Consider the following 18431-nt stretch of genomic DNA (forward strand, 5'->3'; position numbering starts at 1 on the left):
CCCAGTGCTCCATTAACTAGCCCTTGCTCTACGTCAAGGTTACGTTTAAGCATTACTCTACAATTTAAGGATAATTTAAATATTTATTCCAACCCAGCTGGGTTGGAGATTGAATTTTCTAAACTATTTAATCTTGTTGTGGCTTGCTCACACATGGGTACTGTCATACCATGAATGTCTAGTTTGTCTGTGGCGCTAATTTCTATTAGTGCTTGCATTTCTTTCTTTAACATTGTTTCATTGAATTTGAAACAGCTTGCAAGAGTTGGCATTAAGGCCATACAATTGACATTTTTGTGTGCTATTTGTTCCATAACATCAGTTGCACATGCATTATCGCCATAAAGTGCATGTATATGCCGGTTTTTCAATACAACTTGTGCTTCTTGCGATAATACACCAACTCTAATACTTTTTAAGATGTTGGCATAAGTGAGATCTGCAGATTGCCGCATGTTCTCCGTTAATTCTCTGTATTGGAAATGTTGCCAAAGGTAAACATTACCTATGCTACCAACAGTTTTCCGGCAGAGTTTGTGGCCTAAGGTTTTAAAAATCGGTTCACCTTTCACTGGTGTCAATTGTAGAAGATCTCCAAAAACGATAATGTGTTTCCCTGCAAAGAGTTCTTCGTTATTATTTTTAAGTACTTCTTGCAATCTGAGATGAATCAAAGCCAACATTAGGTTGGAGACCATGCTCACTTCATCTATTAGTAGCATTTTCATTTGTTTCAATACTCTATGTAATTCCATTGCATCTTCTGCAGAAAGTTTGCAGTAGGCAAATGTATTTTGATGCTCTACTTGAAGCAGTAGTAATCGGTGTAAAGTCACACCGTCACACCGCCTATGTTGTAGGCAGCTTACCCTGTGGGGGCGTTACAACAGCTGACAGTTTGTTGTTTGGCAATTGTTGAAGGAACTTGCTGATGATTTTGATTAAGAATGTTTTCCCTTGCTATGGGGAGGGAAACAACCCAGAATTGCCCTTCACACGCGACACAGATCAGGGTGGTAAACGAATGGATACACGCAGACCCCACACTACTACATATCCGTATTGAAATAGAGACCATGTCCCCAACAACCCCGCTGCAGATCCTGTATGCCACCAACAACCAACTCCCGACATTACCAAAAATGACGCTCCATATCCGCCGTGCTTGGCGGGACACACACAAACTGGTCGGCTGGAAAGGGAAACCAACACTATCCCAACCCATATGGCAGAACGCGCACCTCCCGGAAATAGTAAAAATAGGCTCTTTTGAACATTGGCGAGCGAAAGGGATACATACACTAGCACATGTGATCCAGGGGGGTGACCTCCCAGACATTGAGACCATGTCCTCCCGCAACATATTCCCTCCAAGGTCACCTCTACCCTCTATCAGGCCCTCAACTCCTTCGGGGCTACACAACTCGATGGGCTCAAAGAAAGGTGGGAAAGGGACTTAGGTGAACTGGAACCTGAAGACTGGATAGATGAATTAATGTCCCCGAGGGAAATTGGGATAGAAACTAAGCTCAGACTAATACAACTGAGAATCCTTCATCGCTCTTATTATTCGCACATTGCCATGGCCAGATGGGGGGGATCCGAGGATGGGACATGCATTAGATGCAAAACTGAGCCGGCCACCTTCTACCATATGATCTGGGACTGTCAGGTGTTACAAGTCTTCTGGGGAAACTGTGTCAATACGATCTCCACTGTCCTGGTGACTCCAATTCCTAAGGATCCCAAAATGGCACTTCTGGGCATCTGGGGGGAAGTGGTCTTGACAAAATATGAAAAAATGTTTTTGGCGGTTGCGCTGGGGGCAGGCAAAAGACTTATGGTGGCTAAATGGGGCTCTGCAGACCCACTTTGCCCGAACCGCTGGAGCAATGAACTGGACAGATGTGCAGTTTAAGAACGCCGGATCTATAACGTGCGGGGTTGCCCCCGCAAATTTGAAAAGATATGGGGTACATGGCTCGATGCTCACTGAAATCCACCCCCCACATCCCCCTCGATCCCTCCTCCCTCCCCTCCCCCCCCATCCTTACCCTCCCTTGACTGGTGGATGTAAATCAGAACCTGTGTTACCAATATATTTTTGTCTCGCAACTGTCTCACGGCCCCTTGGCCCTGCGGTGCCCTTGCCGCTGTTGACACTGCCATGTTTCTTTTTCTGATGTATGCTTATGATTAACGTCTAAGTTTTCGTTGTGTTGTCTAAATTCAATAAACAGAGTTATAAAAAAAAATGTTTTCCCTGATCCAGCTTCACCACTGACATACAGCAGTATAGGTTTGTAATTTTGGCAGGTGCATTCTTTATTTTCGTGTTGTACCCCATGTGCAATTTGTTTTGTTGCATCTTCAAAAAAGGTGCGCTGATCGTTGTTAAGTTTTTCTTGTTGTACAGTTACGTCTTCTGTATCTTCTTGATACTGAAACATGGTGTTTTCTACTTCTGCCATAGCTACTTCAGCCTCATTTGCTATTAGTAGTTGTCCTAATGGTTCTTGATTTCCTCTTACAGAAGGTTGACTACTGTCGGAAGAGTCTTTATCTAATTGGGCCTGAAGTTCTTCTTCCTGTTGCTGCTCATTGTGTAACATTGTTTTGTACTGCATAAAGTTCACATCGGTGATAGTGCTTTCATTTGCTTTGAAAGCATCTTCATAGCACTCATAACTATCTAGTATGTCTTCCTCTTTTCTCCATGGTTTGAAAAGTTGTAACAGAGACATGTAATATAGTTCTTTCTGTTGAGGAGTTTTTAATGACAATTGCACATGATTAATTAAGCTTCGTTTGTTAAGTTTCACTAAGCTCCCTTCACAATCGGTCACGCTATATCTATGTTTGCTTTCATCGGGTTTTACATTATTTTTGTATGCAAAGTTTTGAGCTATGTGGTATAGACACATGCTTTCCAGAGTGGTATCCTGTTCGGATAGTATGTGACCAGTAAATTGTTTTTTAGAATGTCCTGGCTGTTGGGATCATTTCTGGCAATTGTTTCTATGTCCTCATATGATTTTAGCACTCTTTTTCTAGATTTTGCAGGACCAAGACTGAGCCATACTATGTTGTCTGGTTTTCCATACAAAGCAGTGCCGGTTAAACGATCTGCTGCTTCAAGGCCCCACATTCTCTATGAGAGAGCATTTTTATGCCTAGGCTGTACAATTTCTGTGATAATGTTTTGTCTGATGCTAAGTCATACCAGAGGTCTTGAAGCTCTGTTTTTACAGCTTTTGTTAAGTAGGCTGTAACATATCGTGCAACAGCAGTTGAATTGTCTGCAATGTACTGCACATCTATGTTTGCATTCCATAATAGGGCAATGATTGCATTGTAATCATTGATATATTTTGATTCTTCCGTTCTTTTTATGTAATACGTGTTTTTAGGTGGTTTACCTTTAACACTATGTCGAACTGAAGACATGTTTCTGTAACTGGTCTAGGGAAACCAAAGCGGCATTAGGTGTAGTATTTACCTTTGTTTTTGTATTTGCTGCGACAATATTTGCCACATTTGTGTCTTTGAAATTGTAAAATATGCCCATGCAGCTCACTATGTGTCTGTTGTGAAGGGATTTCACATGTGGCATATTTTTGGATAAACTGCAAAACAGTGCTATCACTGTCGTGCCCAAATTTCAGTGCAGCTTTGATCCATAACAGCATGTGAATATGTGGTGCTCCTCTCGCTTGATATTATTTTCTCCAAAAAAAGTGTTGCACTTCTCCAAGGGGAGGAACAGTTTTATTGCAAATAAAGTGTAGCGTTGTCATGAAATGATGATGGAAATATCTTGAGACATTAACTGGATATAGAGATCAAAGTTCTCCAGGTGTTAATATATCTATGTTGTTTTTGTTGCTGTTTGCTATGCGTAGGAACTCATGTAAATCTTCCCATGCATATTCTGCACAACTTAGCGTAACAAACCGAGTTGGTGGTCCAAGGTTTCTGATCATGCAAAGCACGTCTCCGTGCCGTCTGATCCAGTATTCCTTTGTACCACACATGTTTGCAAACAAATTTGTTATACTTGATTGTAAAACCTCATCTTTTTCTTGTACTTTTGTATTAACTGCGTAGCTGACATATTTTGAATGTGCGTTCCAGATTTAAGAATGTGTGCAACTCCATAACATAGTGTTGCTAATTCACTTTCATAGAGTAGTTGGAATATGTATTCCACATTTTGTCTAAATCTGGGATCTTGCGAATACATTTGCAATGAGCGGTATTCTGATGCCCTAATCTGAGTGGGTCTATCATCATATCTTCCACCTTTGCCAGTAGGAAATAGCAGTGGAAAAGCATGTGCTTCTATACTTTTTTCCCAAATTGGTGACCCTTAGGTTTGTCGCATATGGTAAGTTTCTAGTGCATCATCTATGCTTTCATTGGAATGCAATGGATGAATTTTGTAATGGTCCAAAACAATGTTCCCTCTAAGCTGTGCGCATGTGCACTTGCCCAGCTTCCTTTGGGTGCCGGACAGAAGATTTTTAGCAGCGCACACAGACGATTCTCACCTATTCAAAAAGATTTAATAAGGCACAAGCCACGGAAATTACCTGACATTTTCTTCCTCTTAAAATAACTGGTCTTGATATTCTTCTAATTTGCATTACACTACTATGCACCTAAAATCCATAAAAGCAAAATACAACACAAGAGGTTAAAAACTAATATGAAAAACAGGGTCCATGAACAGAAGAATCTAACCAAGATATGCTTGCACACATTAACCGAAAATGTTCACTCTCCACCCATGAGTCCTAAATCTGACTCTACCACACATTTACCTTATGACTCTAACTTCTGCCCCAGAGTACATTAAGATACTACTAGACAACCTTGACTCTTCCTCTCTTGGCTCTGCAAAAGGTTAGGAAGGGTATGGGCGGAGGCATCACTCCTTGCGGGTGTTGAACAAAGCAGCACATTTCAGAGACCAAGTCAGATGTTTCGGCAGTACACTGAAGGAAAGGTGTTGCATGTTTGCTAAAGGATAGGAAATTCTAGTATCCATATAGACAACAGCACCTTCTTTTTCTTGCTATGCTCAACTGCTGGGGGTACAAGCAGGGCTCTAATCAGAGTTTGCTCCCTACTTGGAGTCAAATGATTTTTCAGGGAATAAAAAAGTAATTAGCTTTGGCAATAAGGCTACTTTCTGCTTATTAAAAGATGTTCTTTACCCTTAATATTCCTTTTGAGATCGGGCATTAATATTATTAGAGTTCCTTCCTATGCCAGTGCTTTACTGGTCACTAATTCGAAAAAATATCAGTGGAGCTTTGTGGGTTGAAGCAATGATATGTTCATTGTTTCTCATTTTTGTTAGGCACATTTTGCATTTGTAGGGAGTAAAATTGCATAGTGCATATGTCTCTTAGCTCTAAGGCTGGTGTTATCACTACCCACAGGAGAACACAAGGTGGATAGTAAGCAGAGGCACAGGAATTTTTGATCATCATATTCTAAGGTGTAGTTATTCCGATGCAATTATCCTTACACAAATTATTAGAAGCATGTTCTCCTGGCCCTTGAATTACTTAATTAAAGTACCACTTGAACTCCTTTCAGAATGTTTTTGATACATTGCTTTTAATTGCCATTATTCCATCGGCAAATGTATTTTGTTTAGTTTCTTGACAGCCACATCAGTTATGGCAAGAGATATTTGTGTTTTGTAATACAAATGAGTGACTTTCCAGTGGCATAAAACATACAGGTTCTCATTACGACTTGGGGGGGTATCCTGGCTTAAATACACCAGAATACCGCCCAAACGAATTACTGTTATTGCCATTTGGTCTGGAGGAATTTCCGCTGGATTACAACTGGTAATGGCGGTGTAATTCCCCATTCATATTGAGTCCATATTGAGTCCCGTGGACTCAATGTGGGTTTTTTTGCGGAATTACTGCAGCGGAAATTCAGACGATTTCGGCGTGGAGTTGGAGGATTTACCCACAGGATTTTCCTGGAGGCAGATCCTCCCCGCCAGTCCCAAAATTGTAATTTGGCATAGTGGTAAAGTTGGCGGTAATGGAGTTACCGCCAACTTTACCACTTACTGTCAAACTTGTAATGAGGCCAACATATTTTCTCTGCGGCGAAGTATTTTTTGCAAGGTACTGTGGCAGATATTGAAGTCTTGGACTGGTTGATGAGTTTTCTGCATAATCACATATGACATTTAATTTTAGCCAATGTGTTTGGAAAAAGCTTTGTAAGATTTTTAAAGAACTGCAGTGGCTGGGAAGAAGAAATTCCAAACTCTCTTCTGCGCCGGTAGCTCACAAATTACCTTACCTAATTAGTTGCGCACATAGAAAATAATGTGCGCACACCAGCCAACCGGTTCCGCACATAGAGAAAACTAATTAGAGGGAATATTGGTCCAAAAGAGTGGATACTGTAGCTGGATACAGAAGTTCGAATTGTCCAGTTTCTGATGGCTCTTGAATTATTTCAGTTGTTTCCCTTAAGCTTTCATCAATATTTATTTCCTTGTAGTACTCATTATTGTCATTTAGATATTGCAATGCTTGTCTAACTTTGTGTAAATCCACTAATTGTTGCCAAATTTTTTTGTCCTTTTTTGGTACTCCATTTACCAAGACTATTAAAGAATGCTCTATTGAACGTTCCACTCCTAGAGTGTGTACATTTTCCGTTAGATCTAATGGCAAGTAAACTACTTTGCCATGAATGCCTTTCACCAATTCAGAGGAAGGTAATTTTGCTGTTTTTGGATGAAGGCTTATAATTGCTTGAAATGGCTGAACTGTTTGAATTATTATGCTCTCATACAAATTGAGCTGTTGCAGGATTTTTGGTAATGGAAACAATTCCAAATTATTTGTAATAGCACGTGAAGGAGTGTGGTTGTTGTCTAATTTTGCAGTACAGTAATTGTAACATATTAGGCGATCAGTTATTTCATATTTGTTTTCAGTTAAAAGGTACAAAGCTAATTCAAACCATTTAGAGTCTTCATTGTTTTCTATTTTGTATGCTATGTCCACATTTTTTGTGTTCCTTTTGTAAAACGTTCTGTGGCAACACACACAAACACGTGGTTTGGTACTTCAGCCGATGACCTTTTAAATGTTACTATTTCTTTTCTGTATGTGTGTAATAGAAGGTTGCTATGTGAAGAATTGTCGCTACTATGTTCTAAAACTGTTGCATTTACCACGTGGCTCTCACTTCCAAAATACTTTTTCTAAATACGGTCCATTTCTTCTTGTAAATATTTGGGTGTACCATGCAGAAGAGTGGTATTTAAATTGCCTAATTCTGAAGCTGGACTTTTTGCATAGTATATTTTATACACTAAATTTATTACATTGGAATGATGTACTGATATTCTTTTGATATCATGGCAGGTACTTTTGCAAATAGGCCCAGAAATGCAGGCTAATGAATGTCCTTTTAGTCCTGTGTCTTTCCGCACTGCACAAATATCCATATTTTGCAGCACTTTCATTTTACTTTTGTCTTTACCTTTTACATATTGATTGAGGAACTGGCGTAAAGATTTGAAAGCTTTGTTTGGAATGGCACACATTGATGTGCACGCCCATTTGTATACTGGACGGTGTGATTCTGCTGAATCGAGAGGTAATTCTGAGTTTTCAGGAGATCGTTTTGTAAGCAGTGTTTCTTGTTCCATGATGGTAGTATTGATTTTCTCATACCCTCGTCCACTGCTATGGATGGCAATTGTGTTTGTTTGATTTTGTTTGTATGCTTCTTCATTAAAATATGGCTCTGTGGTTGTTGTGTGACTCCATTCACCACCACAAACATGCAAGAAATTATTTTTGTTCACATTCCGTTTATTGCTGAGTTTCTTTTGTAGTTTGGTACTTAGTTTTGTTAGTGCTTTCATCCTATTTAACACTAATATGAACAACTTCCTTTTGAGAAGGATTGCACTGTCCACGAGTGCTTGTAGAATTAACTTTCTACGGTATGTTTTAAGGGGTGAGGATGATGTTGGTCCTCTTCTTAGTAGATTCTGAAGGACTCTGTGACTAAACATTTTTACTAAAATACTTTTTTTACAATGGGTTCTTCTTACACTATCAGGATTATTAGGAACATTGTTAGCTGTACTGGCAGCCGTTTTTTTGACAACATTTCTGTAATTTTGTGACACTTTTTGATGGAGGAGGTACAGTTTCGATAGTTGAGACTTCCTTTATTTTGTTACCCAACTACATTAGCTGGTTTGTACCAATATTCTCTACAAACTCTACAACAGGTGGATGCTTACATTGGGCACCATTATTTTTATTTGCTCTAATTCTGCGTTCCTTTCTACAGAGTTGCTTTTTGGTAGGCATTCTTTGGTGTCTGTTGTCATGGTGTGTCAACGTACAGTGAACTCTAACAATGATTTGGTAAGGCTACTTTACTGTTTGTATACTACTACAATGTGCTTCAGATGAGAATACAAAGTGGCCTACTTGTGACGAGAACCATTATTAATAACCAAAATGCCAAAAACTTGCTACAGCAACTTCTTTTCACAATCTAACCTTCTAAGGATTACCTATGTTATTTGAGTACCAAACTCACAGGGATTTGTCAGCTATTCTGCCTGTTATTCTTTGTTCAATAAATGGATATTTGTAGGTAGAATGGTTTACAAATCAATGCTCACTTTGGTTCCCAAAATAAACAAATAACCCACGCAGCCTCTTTAAGGAGTAGTTATAATATAAAGGTTGTACTGTACTTACTTTTTTGCGCAAGACAACCAGGTTTCTTCGGATATGTCGTCTGCAGTGTAGATGCTGTTGATTCTCAGGAGAGTAGTCTTCACTGCTAATTAAAAAACAAAATCAATTACTTTGTGTGTTTACAGCAGTGATGATATGCAGACATTATTTGTGATTCTTTCGTCAAAGCATTGAACTTTCATATTTCAACCGTGCACATTTCACTTCACTCTGTGGAGTCTTTGCATAGTACTTGCAATATGGTACTTGAAAGTCCTTCAAAATAACTAAAACTTTTAAAGGTATGGAAAAAGTGTACTATGCATAGGAGAGAGGTTTGTAAGCGATAGGGCACAGTACTAGATGGGGAAACATTTTCTACTTGTTAATGAAAAGCACGATGTCGAAAAATCGGGAGACCCTCAGAAGGAAATGTCACCACTACAATCGGGAGCGTTTACTATTCTTATACGATCACATTGCAAGTAGCATTACTGTAGGCCGTACAGAGTACACAACTCCGACATTTTCACATACAAAATTGAGGTCTGCCCTAAATGGGCATGCTTGCAACGTATGTACAGGTTAGTTGGAAGACAGTAAGCAGTCGTGCGATTTGTGAATGACAATTCGGCAATCTTACACTTTAAAGGGGGAGCGTTGTTAAGTATTCCCTATGGACATTTAGCGGCATTATTTTGTCTAAATTAAATCATAAGGCTTCGACATGTTCTCTGATTAAAATATACATACCTATGCTCTATACTGATGCATGTGGACACGCTTGGAGCTGTATGTAGAAATTTGCAATCCTTGCACAGTAGCTTGTGTAGTAGGTGCTTTGCAATGGTATGCGGCTTCCATTCAGAATCATAGACAGTAATTTTGAATTGCGCAATGTTGATGACGGAGTTAAAATTAGCGATGTTCTATGTAATTGGTGGATGATTGTGCGACTGCTTAGTTGTGTCCAATGAGGGACTTGCTTTGGTACTGCTGTAGAAAGGGTGGAAGGACTGGGTAAGAGTTACGTGCCGCACGTAGGCAACGCTTGTCCGCTGATAGGGCGTGTCACATACGGTTTCTACAGCAAATCCTGCATGGAGAGGTGACTGTAAGCATCAGCCAATCAGATGTTCACATTACTCTTTTGTGTCGAAAGACGGTGCGCACACTGAAGATGGCAGAGGTGGAGAGGGTCAGGGTTTTGATGCTTGGAGACATTTTTGTGCAAGGCTTACAACAGTATGCCGAAAGTAGGCATGTGGCACACCATTTCGATGTGTGAGGAGCGGAGGTAGGTGGTGTGGAGCGCTGACACTGATGCCAATACTGCGGCAATTCTGCAAGTTTGTAGAGACATGCATAGAATGACCACTCCTCATGTGGTCATTTTGCACTACGGTGATTGCCATTTGGGATACGTGACTTCACATACTTTGTTGGCAGATTTGGCACAGTTGGTAGAAGCACTCATGACCATCTTCCCAACAACGAAAGTAATTTTTTCTGCTTTACTCCCGAGAGTACAATGGAACAACACTTCTGTTTTCTGTCCAGATCAAAGCACCGGCAGGTGTATCATCAATCACGGCATGCGTGCATTCATGCTACGAGTTAGTATGTTTTTTTGTAGCCACGATAACATTGCTCCAAGCAATGCGCATTACTTTGAAGGAGATGGTGTTGTGCTATCTTCTTTGGGAAATGCGATGTTCTTTTGGAACATAAGGCTTGCAATAGAGAAGGTTCTGTAATGTTTGCAAGAGTAAAACAAGGACAAAAAAATACAAAAAAATACATAAAATACCAGATGTCTGGTAGGTATCTGGCCAAAAATAAAAAAAAACGGCTCTTTTCAGAGCCTACCGTAAAGGGGAAAAAGGGGAATAGTACTTTAATGTACCGTCGTCATGCTCTGATCCTGTACATGTCTGCGAAATGGCAGTAGTTAGCAGCCAGCACATATCACCACCGGGGATTGAAGGGTCGAGCCGCATGTAAATGAGAATGAGTGGAGCTAGGGATTGTTCCATAAAGTTCAGTAGGTGTGTTCTGACCAACGTACTTTAATAAGACCGTCTTCTCCCTCACAGGAGACCACACAGCCATGGCTTTCCATGCTCGAAAACAGATTATCTGGATTTTGGTAGCTCTTGAATACATTGGTTGAAGGTGCATGCAGAAAGCTGCAGTTTATCTACAAATCTTGGATTTCATCATGCGGAAGTGCGTGGAATGAGATGGCTGGACTTGGTACCTCTTTGTGTTACTTTACTGACAGAGTGTCCTCCAGATATACTGATCATTCATTGTGGAGGAAACAGTTTAGGCCATGTATCTGGAATTTCTTTGCAATTTGCAATGAAGGAAGGACTCGCAAAGCTCATGGACATGTTTCCAAATTGGCAAAAACTTTTTTCCTGTATTGCCCAAAGACAAATATGGCTGCGTTCTTCTGCGTTTGGTCCACAAATTGAGAAAGCGAGACGCAATGTGAATAAAGCTGTGTGTGCATTTTTAAGAGATGTTGGCATGTCCTCTTTCCACAATGAAAACATTTTGTTTCGCAGCACTTTCATTTTCTGCAGAGATGGAGTCCACCGTTGGCAATCAGATTTTTCTTCGCAATGTACAAAATGCATTGCGACCTCTTTTGCAATCACACTAACCTATCTAACAATCCGTTTTCCCCAATCCACTCTTTTTGACCCACACAACACACCACCGAAAGGCTCTTTTCAGAGCCGCCACTTACTCCCAAAGTACACTTTATTGCGTTTGCTCTGCTTGCACCCTCCCTTTTTTCCTCTACGACTGTCCGCAAACTTTTTCAGAACTCTGCAGGGGTCTACGACCGTCACTTCATAGTTCTATTGTTATACTGAGAAAGGCGGCTCCGAAAAGAGCCTTTTCTGTAATTTTTGTTGTTTTTACGTTCATTGCTTAACAGCACACACACTAGGAGAAGAGGCCAAAGGAGGGTAAGGAAGGGACACCAGCCACGGGGATAACAAAGGGCAACTGAACAGAGAAAGATGTAGGGTGAGCTTTTTTTTGGTAAGGAGCAGATCTTCTGGTGCTCGGTGACTGCAGCCTCAAAAGCACTTTGAAAACTCTCCCCCCTGCAGAGTACTGCGTCACAATACGTGCACACTACTGTCACCTTTGAAAGGTAAGGGTCCACAGCATTGCAAATGGCTTGTGAGGCAGCTGTAGGGAGGCGATCCCCCACAGGAGTGTCTCGTGTGGTGGGAGGATCGGATAATGAGGATGCTGTGGAGGAACTCAAATGACTACGCTCTTCACATGGCACCACCTTCCGAATTTCGGCAGTGTGGAACAAAGTGAGGTGTCGTTTCATGGTTGTGGTACCAAAACTTTAAGCTCCAAATCTCCCGCGACTCAACACCACCTCGCACTGGTTACACTTCACCAGGTTCACATGTGCTTTTGGTACTTTCTCATAAACGGAAAACAACCGCCACACCCACGCCTCCCGCCGAGTGCTCCTAGTGCGGAGTTCCTCCACTTAATTCTCTTTCTCCTCTTCTTCCTCAATCTCTACATCCTCACCCAAATATCTCTCTGCAGGCCCTTTGGGGAAGTGGTGGTGATGGTGGTGAGTGTGGGTTTGGGGGTGGTGCAGAGCAGCCATGGAAGTTATACCGATTAGTTTCCTTTTGGTCACTACAGTAGTAAAGGCAGCACTCCTCAATCTGCTATAGCTAGAAGGACAATGAAGATGCGCTCGGGGGTGTGGCCTTTTGTAGGGGTGCAGGGGTGTGCCTCGTGACCGTCTTCATCCCTACAAAGCGGTACGCAAATTTTACACAGCAAGTCCTGACGTGCCCTATTGTCTGGGATGTGCAAATTAGTCCCCATGCTCAGCGTAGGTGCGGTCACATGATGACGTCCTCAACACATCCGCCCAGTAATGAAAGTCCCCTGGACAGCAAATGCAAAGAATCAAACGTGCGCATGCGCACAAGTGTGCTACGGACAGTGTTTAGGTTCTCAAACTACTTCAAAATGGGACACAAGTGAGACGGACATTTTGTTTGCCTAAGAACTTGCCGCCCACCGCGCCGGTTCTACGAATGACACCATTTTGGCTGCGCCCGATATGGACCGCTATACTGTCCTTCACACACTCCCATTTTCCTCATTTACACCCATTCTGGACATCTGGTGTGTTCTACGAACATGTATTATCTCGTTTCCAAGCGGTACGGCGAGGTACTATATCTTTTGGACACCCCTTTCTGTTTATGTACGCACATTTCAACAGATGGTGCAGTCACACATCACATCCGTCTTACTTGACATTAGACAGCACCCACATTCCATTCCTTGCGGATAGGTCGAACAGGCGCGCTGAAGGTGAACATTTTACGTCTTTTTAAAAATATATTCTACACACAAACTCTTTCTCTACAACTACTGTACAAAAACATTTCAAACACACACACATCATTCTAAAGAAATAGCGTGGGAAGCGGACACTGAAACAAATATGGGGGAATTATGATTCAACACGGGGTGGTTATAAGGAGAAGATTTGTGAGGGGAAGAAGGGATGGATATTTCGTCAAAACGTCTATTTTCCTGTTCAAGGTTTGGGGATGGTTCAGTAGGGAATGGAGAAGCAGGGCAGGTGCAGGTGGGGCAATGATAACAAACTTTTCCTCTCACACAGTCCTCCACAAACTCCAGTAAACTTTGAAAATTGTCGTTCAATATGTCAATTTTCTGCTCTATCCTTTTTATCCTGTCTTCTCTGTCTCGTTTGTTGCCCTTTCTTCTTTTCTTTCCTGGTCTGTTAAAAAAAGAAATACATAAGTTGAATGCCTCTAAAATACTGGTCACTATTTTGCATATGCAGAGCACTGTGTACCATTATTGTCGCTGTCTTCAGACATTTCCTCATGTGGGAAATACTCCTCCAGCCACTCCAAAGTACTAACCATTTCTGAGTCAAAACAATAGAAAGAAATTATTATTTCTGCACCACATACCACAAAAAAAAACTCACCCATATAAAAAAATGACCTGCACTCACTCTTTTGCTGTAATCTCCCTTCGTCCTACTGCGTCCGTCCACTGCCGAGTTTCGGTGAACTGATTACGCTGGTAGCATCCTTTCTTTTTTATGGTACCATCCACTTCATTCTACATGGTTATTAAATGTGTCGTTTTCTTTTCCCAGCTTCAGGTTTCCATATTTACTTATTACTACTTATAATATCTTGATGTCCTTCTTCTACGTTGCACACTTTTTGTGTAAGACAATAGTACATTTTCAGCTATCCCCCACCTCTTTGGGTAATGTTGATCCTGTCCAACCCTGTCCGCAAACAGGCGCTCAGTCCGTCCCTTTCCAATATCAATAGGGAGGGGGTTCTGTATGTTCTATGTTAAATGTATGTCAAGTACGTAGATTATACTAAATATCTCTCAAAATCACATGATTACAGTGTATATTCTGCTCAATGACTTCATTGCCGCAATTTCATGCTTAAGTTCCACCTTCCAAAAACCTATACAATCCCCTACACAAAAAACTTTGTTAAGGGGATGTTATGGTTAAGTTGCCCTCCCAAAAACCAATGAAATTCACTACAAAAAAAACTTTGTTGAGGGGACGTTATGTTTAAGTTGCCCTAACAAAAACCTGTGCACTTCACTAAAAAACCTTTCCTCCTCCCATTTATGCTTCAAATAAAAACCGAAAAACATCTGAAATTCGACAGTTATGGTAAAGTAAGCCCCCAACCCTGCCACCACCCCTGTGCACTGCTAACACTAACACCCAGACTATGAAAGATGTCATCTCAAATGTCAATGCTGACATCAATGACGACATCACTTGTTTAGCCCCTTTCTTTTCCTTCCCTGCCATGGAGGTGTCCTAAGGACACTACACCTGTCCGTACTGTCCATAGAACATCTACACACATGCGCACCACACCCATAAGTCCTACGAACATCGCCCCTGTCCGTAACTGTCTGTCTCATGTGTTTAATTAGTTTGAGGACCCGAACAGTGTCCGTAGAACAACCGCGCGCATGCGCACGACCGTTCCGGTGCATTTGGTGTCCTGCGGACACCTGTTCCCTTCGCGGATGTGTTTGCGATGTCATCATGTGACCGCACCCACGCTGAGCGTGGGTCCTGATGTGTGGACACAGTCCGGGTCCCCAAACATTTGTAAAGTACTTTTTCAGGCAATCCAAAGTAGTTTATAGTAAAAATTCACCAGAGCACATGTCCCAGACAATGACCCTGGCTTTGTACATACATGGAACTTTTTGAGCCTTTTTGGGGTGCTCGAGCTGTCCGCGCACAGCGCGGCTGTCTGCGGAGCACGCCCCTGCACCCCTATAAAAGGCCACACCCCAGAGCTGATCTTCATTGTGCTTCTGGCTATTGCAGATTGACTTTTGCTGCTTTTGCTGCTCTTACTGCGATTATTCCTCAACTCTGATGGCATCCATGGCTGCTGTTGCTACATCTGCCTCAGCACCACCCCATTCCCCTCCACCACCACCACCTCCCCAAGGGCCTGCAGAGTGGAACAGGCGTGAGGATGTAGAGGAGGAGGATGAAGAGGATGACGAGGATGAGGTAGAGGAAGTCCCTACTACTAGCACTCGCCGTGAGTTTGGGTGTGGCGATTGTTTACCATTCATGGTGACGTACCAAAAGCATGTGGGAACAAGGTCACCTGCAACCAGTGCAAAATGGTGCTGAGTCGTGCGTACAGCTTTGGTACGACATCCATGAAGCGACACCTAAGGTCGATCCACGGTAGGGCCATTCGCACGGTTGTACTTTGTGATCAACGTAGTAGGTTGAGTTCCTTTACCACATCCTCCGTTTCTTCTCCTCTCACCACAAGAGACACTCCTTTGGGAGAGGGCATCCCTCCAGCTGCCTCACAGAACATTCACGATGCTGTTGACCCTTACCTTTCGAGAGTCACAATATTGTGTATGTACTGCGATGCAGTACTCTGCAGGGGGGAGATTCTTCAAAGTGCTTTCGAGACTGCGGTAACGGAACACCAGAAGACCTGCTACCTACCTAAGTAAGGCCCACCCTACATCTTCCTCTCTCCACCTGCCCTTTCTTATCCCCATGGTCGGTGTCCCTTCCTTACCCTCCTTTCCCCTCCTCTCCTACAGTGTTGTGTGTAAAAAAAAAAAAAAATATATAAAACAACAAAAATCCCCCCCCAAAAAAGGCTCTTTTTAGAGCCGCCTTTCACAGTTTAAAAATAGAAGTGGCAAATAAATGGTGCAGGTGCCTGTGCATTTTTTAGAAGTCTGCAGACAGTTCCCGGACATCTAAAATTTTAGGGTGATGCCCTAGCAAAACCATTGCATTTTCTCTGTCAGGAAGCGGTGGCTCTGAAAAGAGCCTTTTGGTGGTGTTTTTATGTGTTTGAAAAACCTGAAATGGTCAACACCTACTGCAAAATGGATGACTGTAATTCCAAAAAAGGTTGCAATGCATTTTTTACATTTCTCAGAAAAATCTGATTGCCAGCATAAGTAAGATGGACTCCATCTCTGCGAAAAATGTATGTGCTACGAAACATAATATTTTCATTGTGAAAAGAGGACATGCCAACATCTCTTTGAAAGGCACAAACAGCTTTATTGAAATTGCGCCTCGCTTTCTCCATTTGTGGACCAAATGAAGAAGAACGCAGCCACATTTGTCTTTGCACGATACGAGAAAAAATTACTTGGGAATTTGGAAACATGCCCATGACCTTCCCAAGTCCTTCTTTCATTGCAAATTGCAATGAAATTCCAGAAAAATGTCCTAAACTGTTCCCTCCACAATAAATTATAATTATGCCTGGATGATGCTCTGTCTCCAAAGTAGCACAGAGAGGTACCAAGTCCAGCCCCTTCATTCCACGCACTCCATGCCAGTGCACTCCCACATGACGGAATCCAAGATCTACAGCTACCCCACAGCATTCTGCATGCACCTCCAACCAATGTATCCATGAGTCTCTCAAAATCCAGATCTGTTTTCTGAAACACACAGCCATAGCTATCTGTTCTTCTCTCAGGTAAAAGACCTTCTGACAAACTCTCTCCTTACACAACACACCCAGTCAACTTTACTGACCAATCCCTTCCTCTGCTCATTCTCATTTACATGCCTCTCCACCCCAAAATCCCTGTATGTAATACGTGCTGTCTGCGGACTACCGCCATGTGCGCGGACTTATCGAAAGATCTGAGCGTGGTGAATGTAAATTTAAATAGTGTACCCCATTTCCCCTTTGAGGTTGGCTCTGAAAAGAGCCATTTTTTTGTTTTTTTGCAGATGCTTGACAGACACCTGTTATTTTGTATTTGTTTTTGTTTTTTTCTTTTCTTACTTTACTCCTAAAATCTTCATATAACCTTCTCCGAAGCAACCCTTACATTCCAAAACAGCATGGCATTTCCCATAAAAGATAAGGAAATGTCATCATCTTTAAAATAAACAGCATTACTGGAATCAATATTCTCATTATTACAGAAGAACATACCAGCTCTAAGCATGAAAGCACACATGCCTCGGTTGATTGCAACCTAGCAATGTTTTGCTGAGGACAAAAAACAGAACTATTGTCCCATATTGCCCTAGGTACTAATCCAGAAAAAAAATACTTTGGCATTTGGAAAAATGTTTATTACTGCTTGAGCCAAGTGTTCCAAATCTGCCAACAAAGTAGGTGCACTGACATAGCCCAAATGGAAAGTACCATAGTGCAAAACTACCACAAAACTACCCCATGGGGACTGTTCATCCAGCAAATATCTTCACAAACGTGTACAATTCCCTGTACATTGCAATCAGGCACAGTGCTCCACACCACCTCCACTCCTTTAACATCAGAATTGTTTGCCACATGCCTGCATTGAGCATACTGCTGTAAACCATGCACAAACATATCTCCAAGCACCAACACCCTGACTTTCTCCACCTCTGCCATCTTCACTAGACACAGTATCTTTCAACACAAATCCATAACTTCAACATCTGATTGGCTGATCCCTAGAGTCCCCTTTCCATGCTGGATTTGCTGGAAAACCCCGGATGTGGCACGCCCTGTCCGCGGACAGCCGTGGTGTCTGTGGACCGCGTAACTCTTAGACAGCCCTTCTACCCTTTCCACATCACTCTCTGTACCCTTCCCTAATTGGATGCAGCTAAGCAGTCACACAACCATCCACCAATCACATCCAAGACCTCTACATCTAACTCCATCATCAGAGTTCAGCACTTCAAATGTACTGTTGATCACTCTGAGTATAAGTCTCATATCATTGGAAAGCACCTACTACTAAAACTACTCTACAAGTCTCCAAGATTTCTACTTGCAGCTGCATGCATAGCCACATGCATGAATACAAACTACAGGTAGGCATATTTTCTGCACAATACATGTACAACTCTTATAAATGCATATAAACAGAGTAAGTGCTACTTAACCTGTATAACCTATAAAATTAACTTAGTGTCATTTTTCCCATCTGCTATAATCAACTGTGACTTCCAAAACTGTCTATTTCTTTTACACACACAGCTTTCTAAAAAATAATAATATTAGAAGATGGGAGAAATAACAGTAACATTGTAGAAAACACTTAGTAGTGTAT

This window comes from Ambystoma mexicanum, chromosome 5p (assembly GCF_040938575.1).
Source record: "Ambystoma mexicanum isolate Mex_15411 chromosome 5p, UKY_AmexF1_1, whole genome shotgun sequence".
NCBI classification, from domain to species: Eukaryota; Metazoa; Chordata; class Amphibia; order Caudata; family Ambystomatidae; genus Ambystoma; species Ambystoma mexicanum.